Source organism: Chroicocephalus ridibundus, chromosome Z, assembly GCF_963924245.1.
Source record: "Chroicocephalus ridibundus chromosome Z, bChrRid1.1, whole genome shotgun sequence".
NCBI classification, from domain to species: Eukaryota; Metazoa; Chordata; class Aves; order Charadriiformes; family Laridae; genus Chroicocephalus; species Chroicocephalus ridibundus.
In genome coordinates, this window is record NC_086316.1 from 50,829,733 (window position 1) to 50,856,889 (window position 27,157).

Genomic DNA, 27,157 nt, shown 5'->3' on the forward strand with positions numbered 1-27,157 from the left:
AATACTTAAGTCTTTTCCTGTCAGAGATGTTTTTTTCAAATTAGTGTCCCATTTCGTCACAACAAGGACATCCCTTAAACCCCCAAAAATAAGGTAGAATTTTGTTAGTCTAGGTTTTCCGCTGGAACTCTGCATGTGACTTTGTATATAAGATGGATCTCTTCTGGGAAGCTTTAGGAAAACAGAGCAGCTGCCAACAAGCCATATCAGCCACCCGTTACCACTAAGCACCTGAAGAAAAATGATCACTTGCCTCAGTTTAAAATGAAAGACAGTGTGACCAAATAATGAGAGAAGTAAATGTCTCATTTTGCCGGACAAGACTAAAATCTTCTAAGGCTAATCTGAAGCTGCCCAGGGCTTAACTCAGTCTTCAGCCTTTGTATGTTTTGGAAGCTACTTTCTTAATTGAGAACATTTTGTACTGTCATATAATTTTTCTCTTGTATGCAACAAACAGAGTCTGTTTCATCATGACAAATAGAGAAGAAATTCTGTCTTGGAACTTTTCAGGACAGAATTTTATTTTATTGTAGATATGTTTGTATGCCATGATAATAATCACTAAGCATAGCTGTCATTTGTTATGTGATTACACACAGTATGAAATAGAATGTCTTGGTTTTGTATGGTTTGGAGATGGTCACTTAAAGGGCAGCTACAAAGAGGACAGAGGCTCTCTCTTCACAAGGAGCCACAATGAGAAGACAAGAGGCAATGGATACAAGTCGCACTGAGGGAGGTTTCATCTTGCCATAAAAATAAATTTTTTACAGTGAGAACAATCCTAGGAACTGGAACAACCTCCCCAGAGATGTGGTGGTGACCCCATCGCTGGAGGTTTTCAAGATGGAATTGGACAGGGTGCTCCATAATCACACCCAGGCTCCCTTTCCCATGAAGGGTTGGACCAGATGATCTTTCGACCTCCCTTCCAACCTTGGCTGTTCTGCAATTCTGTAATTAGAAAGGATTAACACAAACTTGTAAATTGCTAGAGAGTAGGCATCTCTTCTCTTTCTTTGTACAATGACTAAGGATTTATAAATTTAGAACTCGCACATGCTCTTATTTCAGTATTCTCTTGTAAAGAATACCATACACTGAAGGTGTCTAGACATCATTGTGTAATTTGATGTATGTCTGCCACTTGCCTAGAAACTTTCCACAACCACAATATACCATTGATTCTGAGCGGTGACCTGTAGTGCAGAAAGACTAATCCATAATTACAAAACTGGGTAGATAATTAGATTCGGCACAATGTTTATTCTATTATTGTCTGATCTGTTCATACATGAACCTATTTATGCACTCCTAGTTTAAGGTAAATGACTCAAAATGAGTAAAATATTTATCTAAATACCATTTCTATCTGTGCTTCTGAAATCCGCTTGATACTCCATTTAGTTTTATTGCTGAAATTGAGTTGTTACAAGATAGGGAGTTGAAAATACTGACTCTTCTGGACTTTTTTGCCCTTCCTCAAAACTATACTATATGGTGTATTTTTTATTTAAAATACAAACTAAAAAAAACACTGTCATATATTCCATCAGGGACCTGATGGCACATACAGGACTCACCAGCCCTGCCCAGCCTCCCCCAGGGCCTCTTCTCACCCTGCCCAGGTCCCAGGATGCCATGTCCTTGGGCCAAACAACACTTCTCCTTTTGCATTTCTAGAGCCAGGAACTGAAGCTGAATGCTGGATGTCTGTCCCATGCTGTCAGATGCTTCTCCCTGCATAAGCCAAACAAAGAGAAGTGGTCAAAATAGAACCCAATATGAGGAAGATGAAAAGAAAACTACATTACAGAAGCCAGATAGAAAACAGGCTGAAGAGACAGTGATATGCAGACTTTAGAAGAAGCCATCCGTCGGACATGCAAAGGAGTTACTTTCTGAGTTTATAAGGTAGGTAGGCAGCAGCAGAGAAGGCAAAAGTCTATAGATGAAGAGAGACAGCTGTTTAGAGGCATGCATAAAAGGGGAACAAATAAAACTTGAAACCAGAATGAGTACGATTAGATGAAAGCAAAAGGAAGCGGGATGTAGTAGATTATAGAGCAGAAGGGTCTCAGCAAAAAAGGAACATTTTTAAAAAGTGTAAAAAGGAGGACCCTAGGAACTACTGACCTGTCAGCCTCACCTCTGTGCCTGGGAAGATCATGAAAGAGATTGTCCTAGAAGGCACCTGTTAAGGCACATGTAGGACAGGGAGGTGATTCAAGACAGCCAGCATGGCTTAACCAAGGGCAAGTCCTTCCTGACCAACCCAGTGGCCTTCTACGATGGAGTGACTACATCAGTGGAAAAAAGAAGAGCTATGGATGCGTCTGTCTGGATTTCTCTAAGGCCTTTGACACGGTCCCCCACAACATCCTTCTCTCTAAACTGGAGAGATACGGATTTGGTGGATGGACTCTTTGGTGGATAAAGAACTGGCTGGATGGACACATCCAGAGGGCAGTGGTCAATGGCTCAATGTCCAGATGGAGATCAGTGACAAGTGGTGTCCCTCAGAGGTCTGTATTGAGACCAGTACTGTTCAATATCTTCGTCAATGACCTAGACAGTGGGATCAAGTGCACCCTCGGCAAATTTGCAGATGACACCAAGCTAAGTGGTGTGGCTGACATGCCTGAGGGATGGGATGCCATCCAGAGGGAACCTGGACAAGCTTGAGAAGTGGGCCCATGTGAACCTCATGAGGTTCTGCAAGGTCCTGCACATGGGTCAGGGCAAATCCTGGTATCAATACAGGCTGGGGGATGAAGAGATTGAGAGCAGCCCTGAGGAGAAGGACTTGGGGGTACTGGTGGATGAAAAGCTGGACATGAGTTGACAATGTGCGCTCGCAGCCCAGAAAGCCAACCGTATCCTGGGCTGCATCAAAAGAAGTGTGGCCAACAGGTCGAGGGACGTGATTCTGCCCCTCTACTCTGCTCTCATGAGACCCCACCTGGAGTACTGCATCCAGCTCTGGAGTCCCTAGTACAAGACAGACATGGACCTGTTGGAGCGGGTCCAGCGGAGGGCCACAGAAATGATCAGAGGGCTGGAATACCTCTCCTACGAAGACAGGCTGAGAGACTTGGTGTTGTTCAGCCTGGAGAAGAGAAGGCTCCAGGGAGACCTTATTATGGCCTTTCAGTACTGAGAAGGGGCTTATAAGGAATATGGGGACAAACTTTTTGGTAGGGTCTGTTGTGACAACGGGTAATAGTTTTAAACTAAAAGAGGGTAGACTAGATAGAAGGAAATTTTTTACGAGGAGGGTAGTGAAACACTGACACAGGTTGACCAGAAATGTGGTAGACACCCCATCCCTGGAAACAGTCGAGGTCAGGCTGGATGTGGCTCTGAGCAACCTGCTCAAGTTAAAGATTTCTCTGCTCATTGCAGGGGGGGTTGAACTAGATGACATTCAAAGTTCCCTTCCAAGTCAAACCATTCTATGATTCTATAAAGTGGTCACTGGATCAGCTTGAGAGCTAACCATTGTTCTTTGGAAGATCAGTATTGGCTTTGCTGTATGTTATAAGCAGCAGACAACATGCTAAACCCTGGAAAATGGTCTTTTGGTCTACAGGACTGCTCTTATAAGCATACAGAGTAACATACAATGCCTCCTCTCAGGTGCTGTCTAGCATGTGTCTGTTGACATGAGAAGAGGAAGGCATGAGCATTTTCAACAGGGTGTCTGCTTCTGAGTGAAGGAAAGGAGTTCCCCAGCAGTTAGTTCCAACCCTAATTCTACTAAAAACAATCAAAAGACAAAGAGACTTCATCCTGGTGTTCCCTGGCACTAAGCTTCTCTCATGTCACTCCCTCTTGTTCTTTTTGCTCGTGTGATGGGAAACAAAGAGCCTTAGCTAGGATACACTGAGAGCTAGAGCATGAAGGACCTATTGGAAGGGGTAAAATTTTTCAGTGGCTTCTCTTCCTTAGCACTATCATCATTCCAAATTGAATAGAGGCCTACTCTAAATCTGAAAATTTTCAAGAAAACTCTTGCACTTGGAGAAGGCTCTTTAACTGAAGTAGGTTTTTTCCTCGCAAAAAAACCCCAACGCTCTTGTGTGAATGCACGATACCTATACAAATTTGGCTTAAATAGGTAAGGCTGTTCTTCTCTAATGAAGAAGAGCTGTAACAATATAACATCACTCTAATTGAGGGGACAAGGGCTGTAAAAATTTAACTGCATCACTCAGTTACACCCAGAAGGTGGTCAAGTTAAATCAAAAATGCTGACAGTAAAGTGTTAGACACACAACAGAGCTACAATGTGGCTGATGAAGGTTTAATTATTTTCTGTTTTGAATACTAGCTCTTTTAATGTGCTTGTATACTGGCACTGAAAATGTTCTTTTTTCTTAGTTAATTAATAAGATTAAATGAAGGACAGAGAATTAGCACCGCCACCAGAATATTTAGGTCTCCAACGTGTTTTTGTTGATCTTATCCATGTAATCAGTGCCTGCTGAGTTTACAGCTATTGTGAGGTAACTTTTCCATCCCTAGTAGCAATTGCTATTCTAGGAACCTAAAGCATGAACAGTAGATACTGATTTTTCAAAGTATCAGCCCTCAGAGATGATGAACCTTTTCTAAAGGGCATTACATTGATTAGAAAGCCTTTGCCCAGTGACTACATGTAGAGGTTTTATAGGCAGCTTCAATTTAAAATGTTTTTTAGTCTCTCAGACTGTCAAATATGAGGTATGTGTGAAGATTTCCTTTCATTCAAGTAAGTTTTTGATATTTGTATTTACTTGTACATATTTTGTTTGTTCAAATATTTCATCAGATGATAATTTAATCACAAGTAATAGCAGTACAGAGATAAAAAAACCTAAACTTTTATATGGTTTAAGTTCTGTGTAATGTCAAATGGCAATAGCAATATAGTACTTATTTCTCTAGCTCCTAGTTAGAACTTTTCTCAAAGTTAATGTTTTACCGACAGGGTTAATTCTGTTAACTATGATTCCAAAACTGTGAAGAAGTCTGTGGAGGAAAGGAGGAAAAGGCCACTTGAATAAAGAGCTCCTTTACATTTAAAGAAATAATTCCTCTTCAGTTCTTAGTATACAGTTTATATACAGTTAAAACTCCTTCCATGCTACAAATCCCATGAAATGACAACTTATTCTTTGAGGTTACTATCTGTGATAACTTCTTTTCTGCATTTGTGCATAATATAATCAAATCACAATCACTATGTTATTTGCTATTATTCAGAAATTTAGGTGTGACATTTTTTTAAAAACTTCAGAAATTATTATAACCAGTACATTTTGCACCAAAAATCTGTTTATTAGGGATAAGAGGTAAGAATCCCAAAATCACAGAATGGCTGAGATTGGAAGGGAACTCTGGAGGTCATCTGGGCTTGGTGACCCCAAAGGGTCATCTGAAGCCATTTGCCCAGGACCATGTCCAGACAGCTTCTGAATATCTCCAAGGATGGAGACTCCACAACCTCCCCGGGCAACGTGTGCCAGTGCTCAGTCACCCTTGCAGTGGAAAATTGTTCCCTGACGCTCAGAGGCACTTCTCTGTGTTTCAGTTTGTGCCCATTGTCTCTTGTCCTGTCACCGAGCACCACTGAAAAGAGCCTGGCTCTGTCTTCTTTGCACCTTCCCTTCAGGTATTTGTACTTATTGATGAGATCCTCCCTGATCCTTCTCTTCTCCATGCTGAACAAACCAAGTTGTCTCAGCCTTTCCTCACAGGAGAGATGCTCTAGGCCTGTCACGATCTTAATGGCCCTTCAATGGAAGTATCTGCATATCTGTCTTTTACCGTTGAGCCCAGAACTGAACACAGCACTTGAGGTGTGACCTCATCATTGCTGAGCAGACAGGAAGGATCACCTCCCTCAACCTGCCGGCAACACTCCTCCTAATGCAGCCCAGGGTACCATTTGCCTTCTTTGCTGCAAGGACAAAGTGTGTGAATACCAGTGAATTCATTGTCTTGAATAAAACCATTTTAGAGTCTTCAAAGTCATGAAGAAGTTGATTGTTATAGTTTTGAGCAAACCTCAGTCTGCTTTAATTACTACTAAACCACTTTTTAGAAAAACTGAGCATCATACAGTATATATTGTATACAGTCTACATTAATATTTTAAGATATAGTACATATATAACACATAGTCTCCTGACACACCTGTCAGAGCAGGATGTTTACAGATTATAGCTTAAAGGCAGCACACAGTAAGGACAATTTTTTTTAAAGTGTTTTGATACTGGACAACTATTGAAATCCTTGGAAAACAGATACCAGAAGACCTTTAAAAACTTAACTGGAAGTTACTTAGCTGTAAATCACTGCTTTAAAGTCACTCAAAGTCACCAGTAAAATGGAATATAGATTCCAAACCTTTTAGACCTCTGGTTAGCAACACAGCAATGGAGATAAAGGAGATAAAACCCTTTTCTCCCTCTGTAACCCACCTGCTGACAACTGCTCACAAACAGCTTCCAGCGTGACATTTCATTGAGAAATGGAGAACTGACCTACCAGTAGATAAGGAAGTAGAAAGTCATTATAAACATTCATAATGGCTTTTAAAAGGTTTGAGAAACAGTTCACTAAATATTGCAGCTAAAAATACAGTATGTTTTTCATATAAACACTCAAGAAGATGCATAAACCATAGATACAACAAATTACTAATCTGCTATTCTCTAACAACTAATCACTTTTAAGATTTTTGCTGATCAAGGTTCTTTTCTCCCAGTTAGATTTTTATAATAGAATCATAATTAATGCAATATTACCAACTTTCTTAGACTTCACACTCTATGTCTACCCTTCACAGGCTTCCCCAGGGCAAAGATTCTTCTTAACCAAAGCATGCTTTGAAATAATTAGAAATACATAGATGATTTCTTCCCTAGCTTACCGTTCTATACCAAGAAACCTTCCACTCCCCAAAAAATCGTGACTTCCTAGATTTCACTGTAGTTCAACAGCAACTGTTAAATGATCTTAACTGAAAACCAGAGAGACTGTTGATGTCCCAGCCATTTATTCTGCCTAAATGATTCTGTGATTTTGTGACTCTCAAGGTCTGATCTCATCATTCTGGGTGGTTCATAAACAGAGTTTATTTGGGACATAGTGGATAAATTCAGTAAAGGTCTCCAAATGCAAAAGTATTCAGAAGAAAAGGAAGGTCTCTTCTTACCCACTAGTATAGCAACTCCAGAGCAAACTCTTGTTTCGTAGCTGTAGTTGAAAACTGCTCCTATTATAAAACACATTTACAAAGCAAAACTGTACTGCACAATCTGAGCAAGTTGTGAGGAGAAGTCTAGGGAAATGTCACAAAGATGATTTTATTATATTTTCCATACTTTGTTCAGATTTCACACAGAAAAAGTTAAACAAAGACGATTTAATATTTAGACATGAATAATAGAAATAAAAACAGTAAAAACACTGAGAGCAAAAATGAAAACTTGTAATTTCATTTTACTTAGCTTTCACATAGTAATCTGGAATTAAAAAGTATAAAATATATTAAAATGATGAGCAATATGCTTGAAATACAGCAGAGAATTACTGAAAACTAAGAGCTTTTCTGTTCTAAGATAAATTGCCATACCAGTTCAGTATCTATCATAACGGCTGCCAATCTATTTCTAGCATTTACCATAGTACCAATGCTTAAGTTTATACCTTATCTGTGTGTTGGAAAGAAATATGTTATTTTGTGTACTACTGCATAGAAAGGAGGCTGGTCTCCTTTCTGTGCTGTAGAAGGCATGTAGTGCTGGTCTTTAAAACTCCTTCCATTTTTAGTGAATATGCTACCTTACAGATGAATTACACTAAACAGCACTACATTTCTCTCCATCTATGACTTAAATTTTTAAAACCAAAGCAAAACAGTTGCTCCTTCGGCAAGACCGGAGGAATGTGAATGCCTGTCACTGCTTTATTTTTTCTCGACCATTAGGGTGTAGGGAAAGCTGATCTATCTTGCATTTACAAAGAGTGAAATATATGATCTAATAGGGAAGAATTCCAGCTACCTGCCATTAACTCAGGAACTGTAAAGGCTGGTAAAAATAAAAGGTAATGCAAAATTTAAAAACGAACAAAAGGAAACATTATAAATGACTCTTTTTTATTTCTGGCAGCAAGGGAGATAATGACAAATTCACATATGGTTTTCCGTTTTGAAGTCTGATTGGGACAGAATTCTCACTGCCATATTTATGATAGAGAAAACCTTGTATTTACAGGAACAATTGAAATGCTGGAGACAGAAGGATTTCTGAACATCTTTAGCAACAGTCTTTTCTCACCAGCTGGAATTGCTGGTCACCTTCAGGGAAGAATGCAGCAAATAATATTGCCTGAACAAAGAGAATTTGTCTGTCAAAAAGCTTTTCCTTCTACAGTCATCAAGACTGCAAGGCATATTTTTAATATCAGTGCTCTGTCCACTCTGTGCTTGGGGTAGAGAGTTCTTCATATGTTTTGTCCTGAACCAGAAAACAACTATGTAAATAGAATCTGACTGTGGCACACTGTGTTAGATCTCTGACAAAGAAGATAGAACATTTTAACTACCCGTTCAGAGAGCTGCTGTGGAGGACTAAGTTTTGTATGTAAGTGTGGAGTGAGAAAACTTCAGAGGACATGACAGAGGAAGAAATATTTGTTATATAGATATTATTCCCAGATGTATTCCTATTTGTGACCAAAACATGGTTTTGAACATATTTTAACAAGTCTTCTGCTGAGAGCTACTCCAACTCATGCCAGAAGAGGGGGGTCTTCTCTTTCACCACAACTATATGGGCACAATAACTGTTTGTCTTGGGCCGGACTACCCTTGTTTTCATAGTTTGTTCAGAATGGACCTTTTTTTTTTAAAAAAAGGACATAGCATTCCAGATGCGACTTATAAATAGAAGTACCTTCGCTAAGCCCGTGTGTTTGTACATGTGTACAGCATATTTTTTGTAACGCCCTGAAACGCCAGTACCAGCCTCAAATTCCTTAAAAACTACCCTGTATTAGACCTGATGTTCTGATTACAAGGGGGAGGTAAGAGGAACTGGGAAAATAAGAAATTAAGGACAAGTTTTGATAGTGAGATAATAGGGTTACTCGTGGGTTCTTAAGGCTATCTTCTTAGAGTCTCTATTTAATTCTGATTTTTTTAATGCTGTATAACTAATACAACCTTTACTATAATTGTCTTACGAATATGCTTTGTGGCAGTGATGAGGAATGTCTGACTTCTTCTGTCTGGACTTCAGGGGGAAACAGGTTTTTGGAAAGTATTTTTGAATTAAAAGAAAGATGCACAACTTGTATTTTTTTTCCTTACAGTAGCATGGGGGGACATCTAGAGATGCAATAAAAAAGAGTGATAGAATTAATGGAAAGCAGGAAGATACAGTGTAGTTAATGCAGCATTATTTATAATAATCCTAAAGAGGAAGAAAAGGGATATTTAAATTGTCAGATTTTAAGAGCTATTCAAGTACTATTGCAGAGATTCAAAAAACAGAGGGATGTGATCAGATCACCTCAGGAGGACCATTAGCAGTTTTGTTCTGAAATAACTGGTCTGAATTTCCATGTTCAGCTCTGATCCATGACCTGAACAGACCATGATAATACAACCATAAGTGTGGCAGTTTCTTCTGTAGCCAGATATAAGAATGCTTTGGCCATTTCACCCATTTCGTTATTCAAATAAACCCCCAGACTCTACTGGAGTTTAAAAATATAGAACAATCATCTTTGTAAAACTTGCTACAGCCTGGGAGTAACTAGCTGGGTTAGCTCTGAGAATGGTAAACTGCCACCACCATTGCTAATACAGGAGGTCCTTGGAGGCATAATTAAAAGTCTAAAGAGGAAAATGTCACACTGTTGGAAAGAGAGAAAAAAAGAAAGCCCACCAGGGGACAGAGATCAAATAAAACAGAACAATATTTTACTCTGATCCATTAAAAATAACAATTAAAAACCAATACGTTTGTTCACAGAGAAAAATAACTGATACAGTTAACTTGTTTATACAATACACTTTGCACTTACCACCTCTCAGATGGGTCTGCCAAGATATTTCACAGATATTAATGGCAGAGCTCGGTTAATCAGCTTAAGCCAAAGGGAACCAGTGAGGTTTGAGCTCTGATCTATAACCTGAAGTATGTGATACATCTTGTCCCTCCATAGACAACACTCGGTCCCATCTTTGAGCAATGTAGCAGCTGAAAGAGATATATAAAAGGGCTTCAAATAAATTTGAGTTGTCAGGCCATAGGTCAGCAGTGTAAGACCTCAGGAGGTGAACGGCAGGCACACAGTTAGACAACAGATCCAGAAAGCGGATGTTCTGTATTGCAGTATTGTTTTGCAAGTCAAAATGTATTCTTGCAAGAACAGTAAAACTGAATGTGTTGCCCATACAACTATTTAAGCAATGTTGTGCGAGACCAAAGCAGTAATAAGAATGCTGATTTTAGCATTTTGCACAAGCTGGAGTTTGTACAGGGGTACATCTCAAGGCTGTGCACATCATGCCTATGCAGCACCTAAAGCATACAACACTTTCTTAGCTTAACAGCAGACAGTTCAGGCTACAGACTGAATATTTCTAAGCTATAAAGCAAGGATATTACTGTTGATTTGTCCCTAATTGAAGCAAGAATTATCTAGTCCTAAACAGATAACTAAAATATTTCTAAAGGAACAAGACAAAAAAACCCCACAAGCTCTTGACATGAGGTCAGAAAGTGACATTTACATTTCTTCTATTTTCGGTACAGAAGGGGTAAAAACTACTGCAGAATATCATTCAAGTGAGGAATGAATGCTAAAGTAGCTTTAAAAAGACATATAATTCATATAATTTCAAACATTAAAAAAAACCCAGAACTGGAAACAAATGCCAGTGATGTGTCAGATAGGAAGAAAAGGAAAAAAATGTGGCATCTTTGACAACTTGTGTGGCAGCACAGAAACATGAACATAATGACATATGGGGTAGGTCTTAGGAAAGACTGTACACAAATCCTTTGGCAGCCATCTATCAAAACAAGATCCAAAAATTAAATGAAAACTAATGTTTTGAGATAGAAAGGGTATACAGATAGATAATAGATTTCATTCACTTTGCTTAGTGAAATAATGCACTTAAAATTCCCACAGGCACCTCATTGAAAAAAACTTGCCTAACATTTTATGCTCAGGAGAATAAAGATCAGACTGAAGCTAAACAAAAGAGAATTCCACAGAATTGCTATATATTGTTAACCTCTCTGAAAAGAAATAATCCTTAAAATGTTCATTATTTACCAAATAATGTTTCTCTAAGTAAATTACTACAATTCACTAGGAAAAGCATGTGATGTTCAAGAAAACGTAAGAATCAAAAAGAGTCTGCTGGGGAAATTCTGATTCCAGCAGCTTTTTCAGGACCACAATTTCTCCCACTGAGAAAATTAAATGAGGTGGTGGCACCATAGCAAAAAGATCCAATACTGGCTAAGTGGACTGAAACCAGTGACTTAGGAAAAAAACAACTAAAAAGATACAAATAGTGTGGGAAATAAACATTCCTCCCACAAGCCTGCCATGTATGTTGGCAAAACCAGACAAGACAAAATGATTTGTGATTGTGATTGAATTATATTTGGGTAAGCAATTCTGCAAGTATCATTATTCATTAGAATCGATTACTAATCAGAATTTCTTTAATACAATGTGACGTTTCACTTCTGCCTTTTAAGCTATGGTAAAAGGAAAAAAAAAATCACACATGCAGAAGTCTCCTTTAGAACATGCTAAAATATTTATCTGAATAAATATAAATAATTATATATAATATTGATATTTAAATGTATTCATATTTAAATATAAATAATTATAAATAATAAATATAAAATATCTGAATATCCTTCAGTTAATCTATGAAGAATAGAGAACAGAAGACAGTTCTTTGAGTGTCACTATCAACACTGAGTAAGTTTTAGAAATTGGTTCACTCTAAGACACCTTAGAGTGTCAGCATCTAAAGAGGTTACCAGTTTTGGCACGCAAACTGAAAGGAACAAGAATCTTGTTTTAATTGAGTAAATTTTCTGGTTCACTTACTAATGAGAAAAGAAGAGAGGTATGCTAAGAACAGGAATATCCAGAACTATGTAGTCCTTGATAAAGGACGAAGTATGAAGAACCTAATGTTCAGTATAAAAAATGACATAGATTTTTTGAAATTAAATTAGCATAAATTAGATGAGTACAGAGTAAGAAATGCTTCAAAAAATTACAATGTTGATATTGCTTTAAAACATCTTCCCATAGCAATTCCATAGATAGAGATATGTTGTGGGATCTTTTAATTTCTTTGATCTACAAAACCTAAGGTTTTAAAACCTTAGCCTTCTACAATACATGTACTACCTGGAATTTTTTAGTTTTAATACAGCTATGGTCATATAGACTTATTAAAATAGATTTTCCAAATTTAGATCATGCATTCACAGCCAGCACTTTATCCATAGCGTTTGTTTAGTCAAACAATACGAAAATAACAATCATTTGGTCCCATTTGGCTCTACAATTGTATTGTATGTTTTACGAAGCATTATAGAAAAACATTCAGTTTTAAATGCATGCGAATGTCAAGTTTATATCTTAAGTTTTACAAACACCAACAACCACGTTGTATTGCTTTTTTCTTTAAAACACCTAAACCTGGCAGCCAAACTACCTGACATTATCCAGTATACTAGAGAAACTGAAATACACAGAAAACTGGAAACCTGAAGGAGAAATATTCTGAACTTTAAACTGCACCAGTGGACTCCAAATACAATACAATTTCTACATTATATACATGTATTACTATACTAACATGTTAAGTACATTATAAAATATCCAAAAACCAGAATGTACAAAAAGATGAGATAAAGAAAAATTAAATACTTCATTTTTAATAATTTATTTATTAAATGTACAAAAAATATTTTCTTCCTGCACCCCAGTGGATTATCTTGTGCACACCTCACTTTGGAGACCACTGGTCTAGACTGCTAAGGAATGACAAAAGTTCTCTATAGGACCAGTTGCTTTCACCTTATCTGACTGGAGCCTACAATGAGTTACACTTCCATCCTCAGAAACATCTTCTCCCCTATTTTTTTTCCCCAGTCTTAACTATCTAGCAGTTTACAGAGCTGTTACAAACAGGCTGCATCTATTGCCTCTGCAACCACTCATACTGTCCCCAGTGTTGGCAATTAGCAATCATAGTCTTAATTAGCCTGACCCACCTGGCTATTTTGCTACTAATAAATCAATTAATTCAATTCACATGGAGGAACTTCTGTGTAGTACCATAGCTTAATCACTACTGGTCATCCTTGTATATGACTGTTTTACGCGCTAGAACAACTTAGTATCCAGGATGAATTTGTATTCTCCACCGATAAGCAGTCTGTCAAGCAAGTATGGAGTATGGTTAGTATTTTTAATGTATGTAGGGATTTGGCAAAAGCCTCAGCAGAGCGCAGAGGAGAAACTTGGGATGTAAGCTATAAACACTTTGGCACACTGAATTGGATGATCTTTAGTTCTCCCTGAATGGTACGGATACTGCTCATTGGGGGTCTCAGTTTACTCACCTCCCTCAGGTGCCTCTGTTACTACTCCATTTGTTATTTTTGATGCGAGAAATAGAAGCTTCTGAAACCAGGGTAGTTTTGTCATTGGTATCTCTAAGGAGCTGCTTTTTTTTTTTTTTCTTCCCCTGGTAGAAATATCTGCTCCCTTGGGAGCTATTAAGCTATGCAATCTTGTACTTATATCCAAAGATGTCCCCTTCCTGTCTTCCATTCTTCCCACTGCAAAGAGATTGTCTGGCTCTATCTCTTTATTGTCCTTTCCTAGCAAGTATCAAGAGGAAACAGAAAAAAAAATCACAGGAACAAAAGACATTTTACTGTCCAGCCTTTTCTTCTTAAGCGCAAGTATATGTTTTTGCAGTTGGCCCCGTGTCAGTGGTGCAGACTTCTGCCAAACATGCTTTTTCTGTCATCACCACTGTTTGCCTTGTCTTCTCCTCCCACATAAGGTGACCAAATATCACTTTGCCCCATTCTCACTAAGCTCACTTTTCCTCACCAAAACTGAAGAATCTGCTCTTCTATACTGACAGACTTTAACTTCTGGAATCAAAAATTAGTGCAATATTGCTGAAAGGTGTGGAAAGGCATGCTGGTTACAGCAACTATGGAGTAGCTGAACTGTTGGCCACAGTTACAGATGTTCATAGTCAGAACATCTTTTACCACTCCCAGAAAACCTTGAACAAATACCTGAGAGAAACTCGTTTCCATTTTCTTACCACTTATTGTGACTAGAGACTAATCAATCTACAATGAAAAAAGTATTTTCAGGACAGGGAGAGAAAGAAGTGTAAAGCTTAACCAGGAGGATTTATGTATCAACACTAGGCCTTACAGACCAAGGACTCGGCAGTCAACAGGAACCTACTTCATGAAGAGTACAATCAGCACTACCTTGAGTAGTAAAAGCCTGATATTTTATTTCTTCGCAGCTTTGTCTCTTGTAACGTAGCATCGACATTTGTCAGATTTCTACTAACTAAATAATCTATTAAATTAAGATAATACTTTCCAGCCTCAAAAGAGATGGAAAGACCTGTCGTAAAATAAGTATTTTTGACTCATGCCCTACATGAGTACATAGGCATTCCAAAAGAATACAGAACAAATCCCATGGGTTCTATACCTAGCATCTAGGGTTCCCTTTGAAGCTGAATCCCCTAGGGCTCTCAGATTATTTCTGCAGGCCTGAGCTTGTTCTGAGGTGGTGCTCTGGTCATTACTTATTTGTGTTTATGGCCTCTTTATGCTATTTTCACTCTGATATTTAGTAAGTGCACAGCTTCTGTGGTCACAGTTTCTTTGAATAACAGTCTAAAAGTTTCTAAGCTTTCTAATAGTCTAAATGTTCTTCCATGTGTCTTTTCCTCTAAGTATCTTTTTTCCATAATCAGTGACCCCACAGCTGACCCTAACATAATCTTTTTTCTGACAGTATTCGTCTCTCTCAGCAGTTAACCAAATGCCTCTTGCTGTCTTCTCTGCGAGTACTGCCCTTCCTTGCCTCATGACAATACTTGCCGTCTTCCTGATGGGACACTTTTCTCTTCTTCATTCTCTTTGAGATTTGTCACTTTCTTTGCTTCGTCTTTGCTGGATTCTATCAATACTTCTCTTTCTGACCACTTGTAATCTGTTGCCCTGCAGATTCTCCCCTTCCTGAGGCTGAATGCCTTTATATCCAAATTCTTTCCCCACCTTGGTGAATTGGTACTGTCTACTACATAGTTGGTTCCTTCTTAAGAGTACTGTATGAATGACTTGCTTTCATAAAGGAAGGAAGGAAGCCCTGTAGTGATGCAGGAGTTTTATTACAAAACTTTCAGTGTTGATGCCTTTTCACTGATGGTCATATTCTGAAATAATATAAAGTAAATAGACCTAAAGTAGATAGTAAATTGACCAGGAGCCTTTTTTGCTCCCAAATGTTAGAAAGGCATGCAATTTGCCTGTTGCATTTGAATATTTTTAGGAGCACTTTTTTAGGGAAGGACGAAAAGCATCCACATTTTACTACATGATGCAACTCATGGCATTGTGCATGCTAGTTCTCCAAAGAAAAATAATTTGTCTCTTTTCGCTAGTAGCTATGTTGTATTTAGTATAATTTTTGACTGTCTTAAAATCTTAAGGGAAATATTTCTTCAACATACAGAACTAAACGAAAATGAAATTTAAAAGCATCAAAGATTGGTTTGGAAGCAAATGGAAGAAAGGTGTTTGAGGGCAGGCAAATGAGATTATGAAAACAAGAAATACCGTAAAAAAACCTGTAAAAGATTTGAAAGATAATTGAATATATGCCTCAAATCAGGAAAGAAAACATAGGTGTAAATTGTATTGTGGAAAACGATTGATTTACTACAGTAGAAATAAAGTGATCAGATACTACTTTTTACTTGCAAAAATGACATAAAAATTGAAAGATGGGGTAAGTGACAGAGGCTACGTATCCAACTCTGTTGTCCATTCCTCCTTATTTTATATGCAAGCTCTTATACTTCTTTATCTGTTCTACATGTTCAATTTTTTCCTTTCATTTAACAGGGGACTTCACAAACATTACTACGTTGCCTTGCATCATAATCTCCATTTGCCTGCCTTTGCTACAAGCCATTAAATGGATTCTGTACAGTGAGCTTTTTCGTTACTCTTCTCACAATTGTATCTTAGCAGTGTCTCAGCAATGTAATTTTTATCTATCGTCTATTTTGCCCTCTCAGCCTCTTCCTAGTGGCAGAAAAGCATACACTGGAGTGCTCTGGAATATTTCTATAATTTTATAAAAATTTACCCTGCCATATGTTTACACTAGGTGCAACAAAGTCAGGAAATACACCTTGTATTTGTAGCAGAAATTTGTAAGATTTGCACAAAATTACACAGTTCCAAGAGAGCTTGATCTCCTGTACAGATGAAAAAATTTTCTTTTTGTCAAAAGCTGCACTATTGCAGTGTAGTATATGTAATGACCACTGTCTTCATCTCATAGCTGAGTGTACATCTCTCTATTCCTGTAAGTTGGAAACTTCTTGTAACATCCATTTGACACAGGAGGAACTGAACCACAAAGAGCCTGTAATTTGTCTGAGGTCACACAAAAAAAGAATAATTGTAGAATCATAGAATCATTACAGTTGGAAGAGACCTTTAAGATCATCTAAGAAGGGAAAAAAAAATTGAACCCAATTTTCCCAAGGATCCCTGGAGTGCCCCATGAGATATTGCTCCTCTAGAGTAACTGCTTCTAGTATTTACAGATTGGTATGTACCTCTGGTTGTGAATAGCATCTTTGTTAATATGTAAAAATAAGTGCAGTCTTGAAAAAGTACTTCTGCTGATACAAAGAATTTATAATATATATGTTAAGATCACAGCATCTTTGATCCAGAAGACATGCTTGCTACTACTAAGTGCCAAAAGGCACTCCAAAGTAAGAATTATATTTACTAACGTGATATGTGTTGTATAAATTATTTTATGTGGAAAATTAGTTGAGTAATTTATATATTTCCATGTCAATTTTGGTTCATCTAAATACTCAATCCTTTTCCTTATTTTTAATTCATGGAAGAAATTCTGTCTCAGGATGGAAAGGAAGAGAGTGAAAGATAAGTGGCTTGAGGGTTAAAAGAGAAGTCATTGTTAGTTACTAGTTGAATGTTACTAGTCTTTGGAGATTATACTATCTAACATGGACAGCAGAGGAAGAAGTGGAGAGAGTTTGAGAATACAGCTGTTTATGGTGACTAGAGAAGCAGCAGCCAATGATAACAAGAGAAAGTGGCAGAACTAGAACAAGGAGAGGAATCATTTAGTTAAATAAGTCACTTGGAAATTTTAGATCAGTATTGAGGGCAAAATACATTGGGACAAGCAATTCTGAGTACTCACAGAAGAAATTCTGCAGTAGGATGAAAATAAGTGTCTGAATAGAGTCATAGAGTCATAGAATCATAGGGTTGGAAGGGACCCCTGGAGATCAGCTAGTCCAACCCCCCTGCCAGAGCAGGGTCACCTAGAGCAGGTTACACAGGAACACGTCCAGGTGGGTTTTGAATGTCTCCAGAGATGGAGACTCCACCACCTCTCTGGGCAGCCTGTTCCAGTGCTCTGCCACCCTCAGGGTAAAGAAGTTCCTCCTCATGTTTAGGTGGAACTTCCCATGTTCCAGTTTGTGCCCATTGCCTCTTGTCCTGTCCCCGGGCACCTGGGGTCAGGTAGACTGTCTAGAAGTGCAGCTGTCAACGTTACTAAGGATTGAATGATCGGTGTCAACAGGTGTTCTTTAAAATAGTTGCTTATAATTAAACACCAATACACTTTTTGTACCTGGATGATCTGCTAAGGGTACAGAAACTGCATTATTAAACAATATCAACACAAACTTCTCTGAAGAGTTTGACAAGTAGTTAACTACTTCCCGAGATGGACTACTAGTTCCTTCTAAGAGAACTGAAAGCAGTTACTTTTGTTCACTTCATGCATTCAACAGAATTTTGAATATGACCTGCTTCCACTTATTTGCCCTTCCATTGATGTTAATAAGGGAAAGCAATTACAGAATTTATTTTAATGTACCACAAAAAATAAGATAAAAATATGTAGAGTCTGAAATTTCTTTTAAGCTATAGGAAAGGGCTTAGGCTGAATTCGATTGTGGCCCCTCTCACTAAGAGTCCTATGTTTGTGGAAATCAAAGTAAATATATCTATTTGTCTTAAGTAATTAATGATAACAACTATGTTGTTTTCAATGTTGCTGTTTATCTCAAATACGCTACACTGCCTAAACAGCAGAATCAGATAACAAATGGGCATTCTCCACCCTTGTTGGACACCTGTTTTTTCAAGCACACACCCAAGCTTTTACCCAAAAGTGGGAAAAAAAGAAAAGAAAGTTATATTCTAGGGTGTCCAAAATAAACTATTCAGGGTTAGTAATAGCAGCTGTATGTCTCTTTAATCATAACTATTTTCCTTCCTAGCTCTCAGCGTGGAGACCTGACTGCCAGTAGAACTGATTTTAATGACAAATGATTGAGGGAAGTTCACAAGACACATGAACATGAACGCAAATTACCAAGAGGGGATGAAGTATACCCATTCCTTGTTAAATTGTGCCTGAGTTACGCATTAAAGCATAGGGTGAAATTACTCTCAACCTATCCGATCTAATTCACAGATCCAAACTTTCCTTTGTGTGGCATGCGTTTGCGTTTCCTGCATGGCTTGAAAGCTTTCATTCTTGAAACTCTGTACTAATAAAGACTACTGTAACCAATTTTAAATGTGGAACAATTTTTAAAAGTCAAATTCAGATGTGTAGTACCGTTTGCATAAGACAAACTAATTTCTTCTAATACACCTAAAGGCTTTGCAACTTTGCAAGTGCTATGTATCTTTGGGCAGCCTTTACCTGAAAGCTGTCTAATTCCGCTGTTTGAATTGATTCTTGTTCCTTACATAAACACATTTCTGCAAACAAATACTTTTCTACTCTGAACAGACAGTCCTATAAGTTTCACAGGTTTCTAATTTTGGCCGTGATCTGAGTGATTCATTTAGTGAATATCACACTGGAGAGATCTCTTATTTCATAGTGTAATCACAACTAGTATCTGAAAAGATTTACAAGAAGACAAAACAATCATCCTGCCCTCAGTCCAAAAATTATTTCTTCCTGAGAATACAGTGATTTAAGAAATCCCCAGTCTGGATATGACTTAAGTATCACATGTTAGTTCTGGGCCAGCCAAATATCTTTACTGTGGTTAGTGGTCTGCAAGACAGTGCAAAAGACTTCAATTCGATTCCTTGCTTTTGCGTACTTGACCAAACAGACAGCTATGTTCGTGTCTATATAACATCTTTCATCCAAGAATCTCTGAAGATGCACAGCAGGCAAATGCTGAACTGTTGCTGTTCTCAGGGTGATTTTACAAAGAAGAGGGCCACGCATGAAATACCAGGAAATCTGAAATACAGTATTCAAACTTGAGAATATGTCATTATGGTTGATCTAGTTTTTACTGATGTTAAGTGCTTCTACCAATGTAGAAGTAAATGTACAGCTCTATGTCAAGCCAACCGGAGCTTAGCATCCACAAAAATTATTATCCTGGGTAGGTCTTAGAAGGTAGTTTTCAGAGAAGGCGGCACGGGTCTTCACTAGTTTGTCAGTGTAACTCCACTGTGCTTTACTGGCAAGGCTGTAGTCAAACCTGAATGGATAAGCTTTTCAGGATACAAGCTAATTCTGCACAGAGCTACCAGGCTATCTACAATGGGGGTTTAGAATAATGTAAAAGCATTTATTAGCTTGGTTTCTGTCCCACTTGATAACATCTGTACTGTTTTTGTAACTGAGCTGTCAATCTTTGTATCAGCAGAGTAACAACTACTTGTCTCATCTGTGTCTTGAAATGCCTGGCTTATTGGAACAGAGGAATTTTGACAATTACAAGTTGATCATAATTTTAGTAACAACTTTGGTGACAGAGTAAAGCATATTTTATATGGTCTTGATAAACTGAAAGCAGATAAGAAGGGATTGTTTAAAAGTAACTGGTAAACAACAACACAGTAAGGTAAAAATAAAAAAGACTATCACCTTGGATATTGTGGATCGCAGTAATACAGATGTGGAGATTAAGCTACGGTGGAACATAAACTGACTAGATCAGCATGGTATTAAAAGGAAAATGCCATTTTAATCATTGTACAAAATCATTGTATGTAAAATACATGAGGTAATTACTCTATTGTCTATGGATCATGTGAAGCTTCAGCTAGAAAACTATTTGCAAATCAGTCCAGTGAACTTGCTAACATTTATAGTAAGTTGAGTAGTACTCAGGGAAAAGCAACAAGAGTGCTAATAATTTTCAGAAATACAACCTGTGAGGAATGCTTAAAGGAAAAGGCATTGTTTCATCTATGTGAAGGTGGAAGTCTGAAGAGGACATGATGAAAATTTTCCAGTGTTCAAAAGTCTGCTATGAGGTCTGTCTAGAATAGGACAAGAAGGAATCAGTTTATTTATAGGGAAAAAAATATTTTGTTTAGCTATTAGGAAAATCTACCATTAAAGGTAGTGAAGTACTGGATATATGTATACACATACTCCGCACTATACCCTCCACTTATGGAGGGTATAGTGCGACTTTTTAGAAAGTTCTGGACCATTATCTCTTAGACATGTTCTACACATACAAATCTTGTCTCAATACAGATAGAAGTGCTGAGATTTCATCCAGATCCAAAACTCTGCAGTTGCATTAATTCAAGGTGACACATAGACCTCACAGATCCAGTTTAAAATGAAGTAACATACCTCTCTTCATCATATACAGTGCTGATGCTGAATGGTTTGTGTCTCCTGCTCACCATCACAATGCCTACTTTTCATCTAAAAGACACAATACCAGTAACCTGTTGATACTTTATATTGACAGATTTATTTTTACTGGTATCAGTGATTAAATTTAGAACCAAGTTATTGGCCTAGACTTTACAATAATACAATAAAGTGCTTTAAAACCTGGAGGTGAGTAAAGTTCTTTTCAATAAGGCAAATAGAGAGTGAAGTACTATGAGAGCTAGAAGTAGTTCATTATGTATTTGTTTTGATGCCTGTCTGTTACTAAATGAGATATTCTAAGCTAGTTGCGCTCCTGATGAAGAGCAGTTTCATCTGGAGACTGGAAAAATTTATCCATTGGTATGCTTCTACAACAGATTTCCTGAATAAATGCCTCCTAAAACTATAGATGGAGGACCAGATGTTTGCATCTTTCCTCCGCATAAACGTGGCACTCCAATTAAAAATCATCCTTCCTGTCATATACAGAATTTATTTTAGCTCCCATTTTTAAGTAATGATTTCTATTCTATCAACACCTCTTACAGAGCACTAAGAAATGCTTGCTAGTGCATGTGTGTGTGTCTGCGTGTTTGGTCTGTAAAGGAATAAGAACACAAAAAAGCTGAAGAGGTTACAAGGAAGTACTTTTTGTCTTTTAAGAGAAATATGTGAAATGAGTTAGAAGAATGCAGACAGTAACTATCCAGCTTCCTTTTAAAAATGTGACTTGGACTGTATTTCAACCATTCTATAAACTTTCAAGGCAAAAAAAAAGAGAAGAAAACATATTGAAACCCTAACCTGCCCTATATTATTAAAGACTGAAACAGGAAATAGCAATAATGTTATGGGAGGCACTGACAATAAAGCTTGGATTCACGTACTTTCCACACCACCAAAACCCACAAGACTGTAGCTGCTAGGCACATGTATCTGAAGATTCAGCTAATTCTGTGATTATTCAGTACAGGCTATGGAGTTGTAAAGCTGATATTTTAAGCTCAAATATTTCAGTTGCTAGTCATGTCACCGAACTGAAGATGCCAAATAACTGCTACTGAGATCTTGATTGTGTAACAGTTGTCAAAGTTCTTATCTCACAGCTTGTGGCATTTCTTCCTTAGTAGTAATAAATTTAGTTTGCTGTCAGAGCAATACCCACTAATTGGCAGTAACAGGTCAGGCAGAAGAAACTTGACCTCATCACAGCGACCTGTGGAAAGATGTTGCCACCTTGGACTGGGACAGGTTTTAACGCTGTTTCTCAGTGCAAGATCATGGGTGGGGTGGGGCTGTGAGGAGTGGGGTGGGTTCGGGGGAGTGTGTGTGTGTTATTATATGGCTTCTATTTTTTTGCAGCAACTGTTATAATTGTTTTGATGCTTCTGAGTACTAAAACATTTGAAATTGTGGTGTCCAGATCACAAAGGCAATCAGAGTGCTACTTTTTTTACTTATATGTATCAAACATAAATAGGTCTTTTGCTTGCACATGGTATACTCGTTTGCTGAAGTCGCAGGGCAGAGGATACGTGCATACAGAAGCCTCTCAGATGCACCTAAGAAATCAGAAATAGAGGGTCACATTAAAATGCTCACCATAAATGGCATAATTTTACACAGAGAACTTCAGTTGCTACAGACTTAATGCCATATTCTAAGAATAGCCCGCCTTTCTGGGAGAGTATTTCACAAAGAGTTTCTTGCACTCCTTCAAGTGTAACTTCCTTTGTCTCTTCTTTAAAGCCATTGCCCTGTCCTCCTCACATCTAGCTCTGCTCTGAGAAAGGTATTCAGTCACAGTACTGGTAGGGTGGATTACGGAAAGTCTCTCTATGCGTATTTGTAAACTAGCTTTCATAGTAGAAAGTCAAATTTTTCTATCATTGAAATAAAATATAATGAAAGACTCTCCTGCCCTGCATAACTGAGACTCATGAACTAGAAGAGTTACGAATACTGGAAGATTCGCATTTGATTTTTGAATTTACTCTAAAACATTTTGAGGTTTTAAAAAGAACCATTTAGCCAACAGTTCACTATTTGCCTTACTCTCATTGTCCATTGGTGTACACATGGAACAAATTCCTTTTATTCATTTTATATATATATATGCATGTATACAGGTGGGGTCAATTTAGTATTTTTAATTCAGAAAATACAACTAGGTCATCCACAAACTTGGAGAAACTGGTCCAAGGTCCAAGATGAACCCTGTGGATGTAAAATCAAACTAACTGAAAGTGGGGCAGCCAAAGGACAGAAATTAAATTCAGAGTTCTATCTGGATAGCACTGTCAATTCCAAACAGTATTTGGCTTGTGATCCAGTGGTAGAAGTGCATGGATGAAAAAGTACTTCAAAAAGCTAAGTAGTTTTTGGACACAGTATTTTCATTTCCTAGTTTCTCCAGGTTCCTCAGATTTTAAGCAATGCCTATAGCAAAGTCTACACTTTCTTTTTGCAATTGCACCTGGCCTCAATGTGCAAAAGAGAAGTCGTCTAGCAGATGCCCTCAACAAAGTAGTTGTACTCAAGAGCAGCCAGAGTCTGGCATTCTAACTAGATCTTTGGAAGTGAGGCTTAGAACCAAGCTCAAGTTCAAACAAGCCCTAGTAAGTAGCTGTTAAGAGTAGCTGAATCCTCTGCTAGGAGAGGTCAAAATCTAAAAGTTGGTCTTTGGGAAGAAGGCAAGGATGAAGCTGTCAATTCTTCTGCCTTTTTTTATTTCTCTTGACATGAAAATCAAATTGTATTTTAATATTTGAAGCAATTATAAAAGAAATAAAAAAGGAATAAAGTTGTTATGATGCTTAAGGAATCATTATGCCACTTTACTTAAAGCTTGCTTTAATGTTCTGTACTGAATTCACCTTAGGTTGCCACATCCATTTTAAGTCTCCATTTAAGCAAGGTGTAAATAGCAGAAAAATTGTTCTGCTAAAAGTAGGGAAATGTTAGCAGTAATCTTTCAAGACTCGACATGACAGATTTTGTGACTTGCCTTCCAATATTACATTTGACATTTTTGTTGCTTTTAAGACACTGAGCCACCAATCACTATTAGCTGTGACTGGGGCATTTTATTTGTTAAAGGTCATTTACGAAAGCAAGTTAAGTGCAAAAATGCTTACTGTAAGATAGCAGGATAAAAGAAGTAACATCCCATCAACAATTAAAGTTCAAGACTAAAGCAGTTAAACTGGGTAAGAAAAAAGAGAGACTTTCCCATCATGCTTGTAACTAACTCTCCAAGGCAATCACTTTTGACTGGAGTAATATAAGGAAAACAAATGGTAAAACACTAAGAGAACTGAAAAACATTGAGATTCACTTGGGAAAAATACCCTCAAGTGTTATATGAGATAAGCTGAGACATATTCCAGAACGCATATAGAACACCACGTGTGGTCTCTGACTAGCAATTACCAAGCTACAGAAAACAATTTTGATGGACAGAGATTGGAAGTGACAACAGAGAAAGAAACGTGAAACTAGAGAGCTCTTAAATATAAATGTGTGTATTCTTATTGGAGAAAAGATGATCACAGAACTAGCAAATAGATCCAAAGTAAGTATTTTTACTTTCTTTACTACTTTAAGGAACTTGCTGAAACTTACTGTACCTTATTCTCTTCATCTCTAAAGTGGGCTGAACAGGTTTTTTTTCTTCACTCATGTCTAAAACCTTCGAATGTCCCTTACAAGCTGTTGCAGAACTACAAAGTAACACCTATATCTATTGCTTTTAATATATACTCTTTCAGCTGAGCTCATAAAGTACTGGAAGCACGTTTGTCTTTAAGAACATCTGCTAATGCATTTGGGAAAGTTTAGGATAAATCAAACTGCGTGGTAGCAACCTTTAAAAGAGAGTTAGAAAACACTGTGTACAGAGGCTATGGTACAAAAAGAAAAAAGATGGATATGCTGCAGAAAACCTTTTTTCATCTCAAAAAAACACCATTATGACTGGGAGGATCTAGCAATACTTAAGCGCTGGAAAGACTTCAAATCACCTTCAGAATTTTAGTGCAAAAGGCAAAGGAAACGTAATTAGCTGCTCTTAAATTCACTTCCTGAATGACAAAAATGCTTTTGACTTAGAACACTAAAGTATCTGTATTATTATTTGACATACGTCCATGAACTTTACAGTGAATTTTGTCAGTTGGTTAACAGGGGTTAGAAAGTTACATGTTCAGAAGTTAAGAAATGTTTTCCTTATGAGTGTCTATACAACATTAATTCAGCCCTTTCATGTGATGAGTACATGGTGTCTGAAATTGTACAAGCATGTACTGTTTTCTCCCCGCAAGACCTGTCTGTATCAAGTACACAGAATGGGTGATGTTCTCTAAATGAAAATGAGTGTCTGTATAATGAATGAAGCTTCTTTGTTAAGACTGCTGCTTAATCTACTGCTGAACTTTTAAGGTGTGTGATGAATGAGACAGAAAGAGAAAGACAGACCTACAATTAAAGCAGGTGAAGCAGTTAAATCCCACCCTGGAGAATGTGATTCTACCCCTGTCTCTTAAATCCTGTGTAATCCCCAGCAACTCACTTTAAACAAAACTGGTCACTAGTTTTTCACTTCTTGGCTCAGGTCCCTGTAGCCCATAGCGAAGTTTAGGTGAACTCCTTCAGAAGTAGTATCCTTGATGCCCTGCCTACACTGCATCAAATTTCACACTCTTCCTCTAGAACACCAGGAAATTTTAGTTTGCCAGGGAAAGCATTAGACCCTTTTTTTATAATAAATGCCCAGATATTATTTCCTAATTCTTGAAGACGGTTGAAGTTCTCCCAAAATGTCAGAATCTGACTAACTAACACAAAACTCAAATAAAAATGTTTAAAAAGAAGAAAAAAAAAGAAAATAAATTAAAAGGGAAAAGATAAATCTCTAATAGGAAGTAGGAGCCTACCTTTTGTGTAAGTCATACTAGGCATGCTACCTATTGCAGAGTAATAGTCAGCATAGGAACTTAATATAAATGTTGAGTATGCATGTGGATGCTACAGCCATGTTTCTGAATAAAATGAGTAACAAGATTAGGACTTCATAACAGTATTGGTCTAAAATGCTGATGGGTTATCTTTATGCTGAATTAGGTTCTTCTCCGCTTGACTCATTGTGGATTACAGAAATTAGGTTTTATATGCAGGATTGGGCATAATTTCTCTGTTGGAGATTCTTTCTACTGGTGAACTGTTTTTTCATTTACATTTCAATTATACCATTCTCTAGAAGTGTTCTTTTTCACCTTGTCACCCACCAAAATATGGAGGATTTCAGTTTGATATGTTGCTGCTATAGGCCCCTATAGGCTACTGGTGCCTTATGTCCCGCCTCTGCTCTGGACACATCCTCTGGACTGCACCTCCAAATTTTCAAAATGGGGAGAAGATTAAAGTGAACCGTAAATTCCTTCCATGAGAAGGAAGGTCAAGACAGCAGAGAAATACCACACTCTGGAGACACCACAATTTAGATGACTTATATTTGCATTCCTCTCAAGCTGCAGTTCTTACTCAGACTCTATCTCAAACTTGCAACATCTCAGTATTCCAATCCGGAAAATCAAAATAGAAGTGAAGAAAAATATGTTTCTAACTAACTTTGTTCATGCTAATCAATCTCAGACCAATGAGTACCACTAATTCTTTATGGTGGTTATAACTGGTTTTGAAGGAAAACTACAGTGAGAAAGTATTTGCTGTATAGGATAAATATTCCTGTTGATGAGACTGAAATTGTTAGACACTGCTTCCTTCACTAACAAATATCATTAGTCTAAAAAGCAAGGAGAAGTTTAGGCTTTGCCCCTACTCTGAAATCTTACACATGATGTCCGCAAATCACACAGCTTGAGTCTGTGCCCTGTCTTTTGACGTGTTAATTGAAGTAAACAAGTAAAGATCTGATGCCATTTCCTGCAGTATCTATGATGTGTGCTGATATCACAGTCACTACAGCAATATAAAGAACCAAAAGTCTCTGTGCAGGTGGATGGTACAGTATTTAAACAAGGGCCCTATCTTCTCAGGATTATCTCAGGATATACCACATATTAGGCAAATTTGAAAGCAAGAACTCAGCACA

General features: G+C 37.6%; 1 long non-coding RNA gene across 2 annotated transcripts in view; it reads right to left on the reverse strand.

Moving 5' to 3' along the window:
* Positions 1–575: 575 nt before the first annotated feature.
* LOC134509034 (uncharacterized) overlaps positions 576–27,157 on the reverse strand; it is a 29,201-nt gene continuing 2,619 nt past the window's right edge. Inside the window, exons 2-7 of one of the 2 annotated variants that reach the window (XR_010069225.1) lie at positions 10,087–10,262; positions 7,208–7,267; positions 6,471–6,533; positions 2,140–2,197; positions 1,623–1,743; positions 576–957 (exon numbers count right to left, since the gene is read on the reverse strand). This is a non-coding gene — a long non-coding RNA (uncharacterized LOC134509034). Of the gene's footprint in view, positions 958–1,586; positions 1,744–2,139; positions 2,198–6,470; positions 6,534–7,207; positions 7,268–10,086; positions 10,263–27,157 lie in introns of both variants that reach the window. The other variant, XR_010069226.1, reaches the window with a different exon arrangement.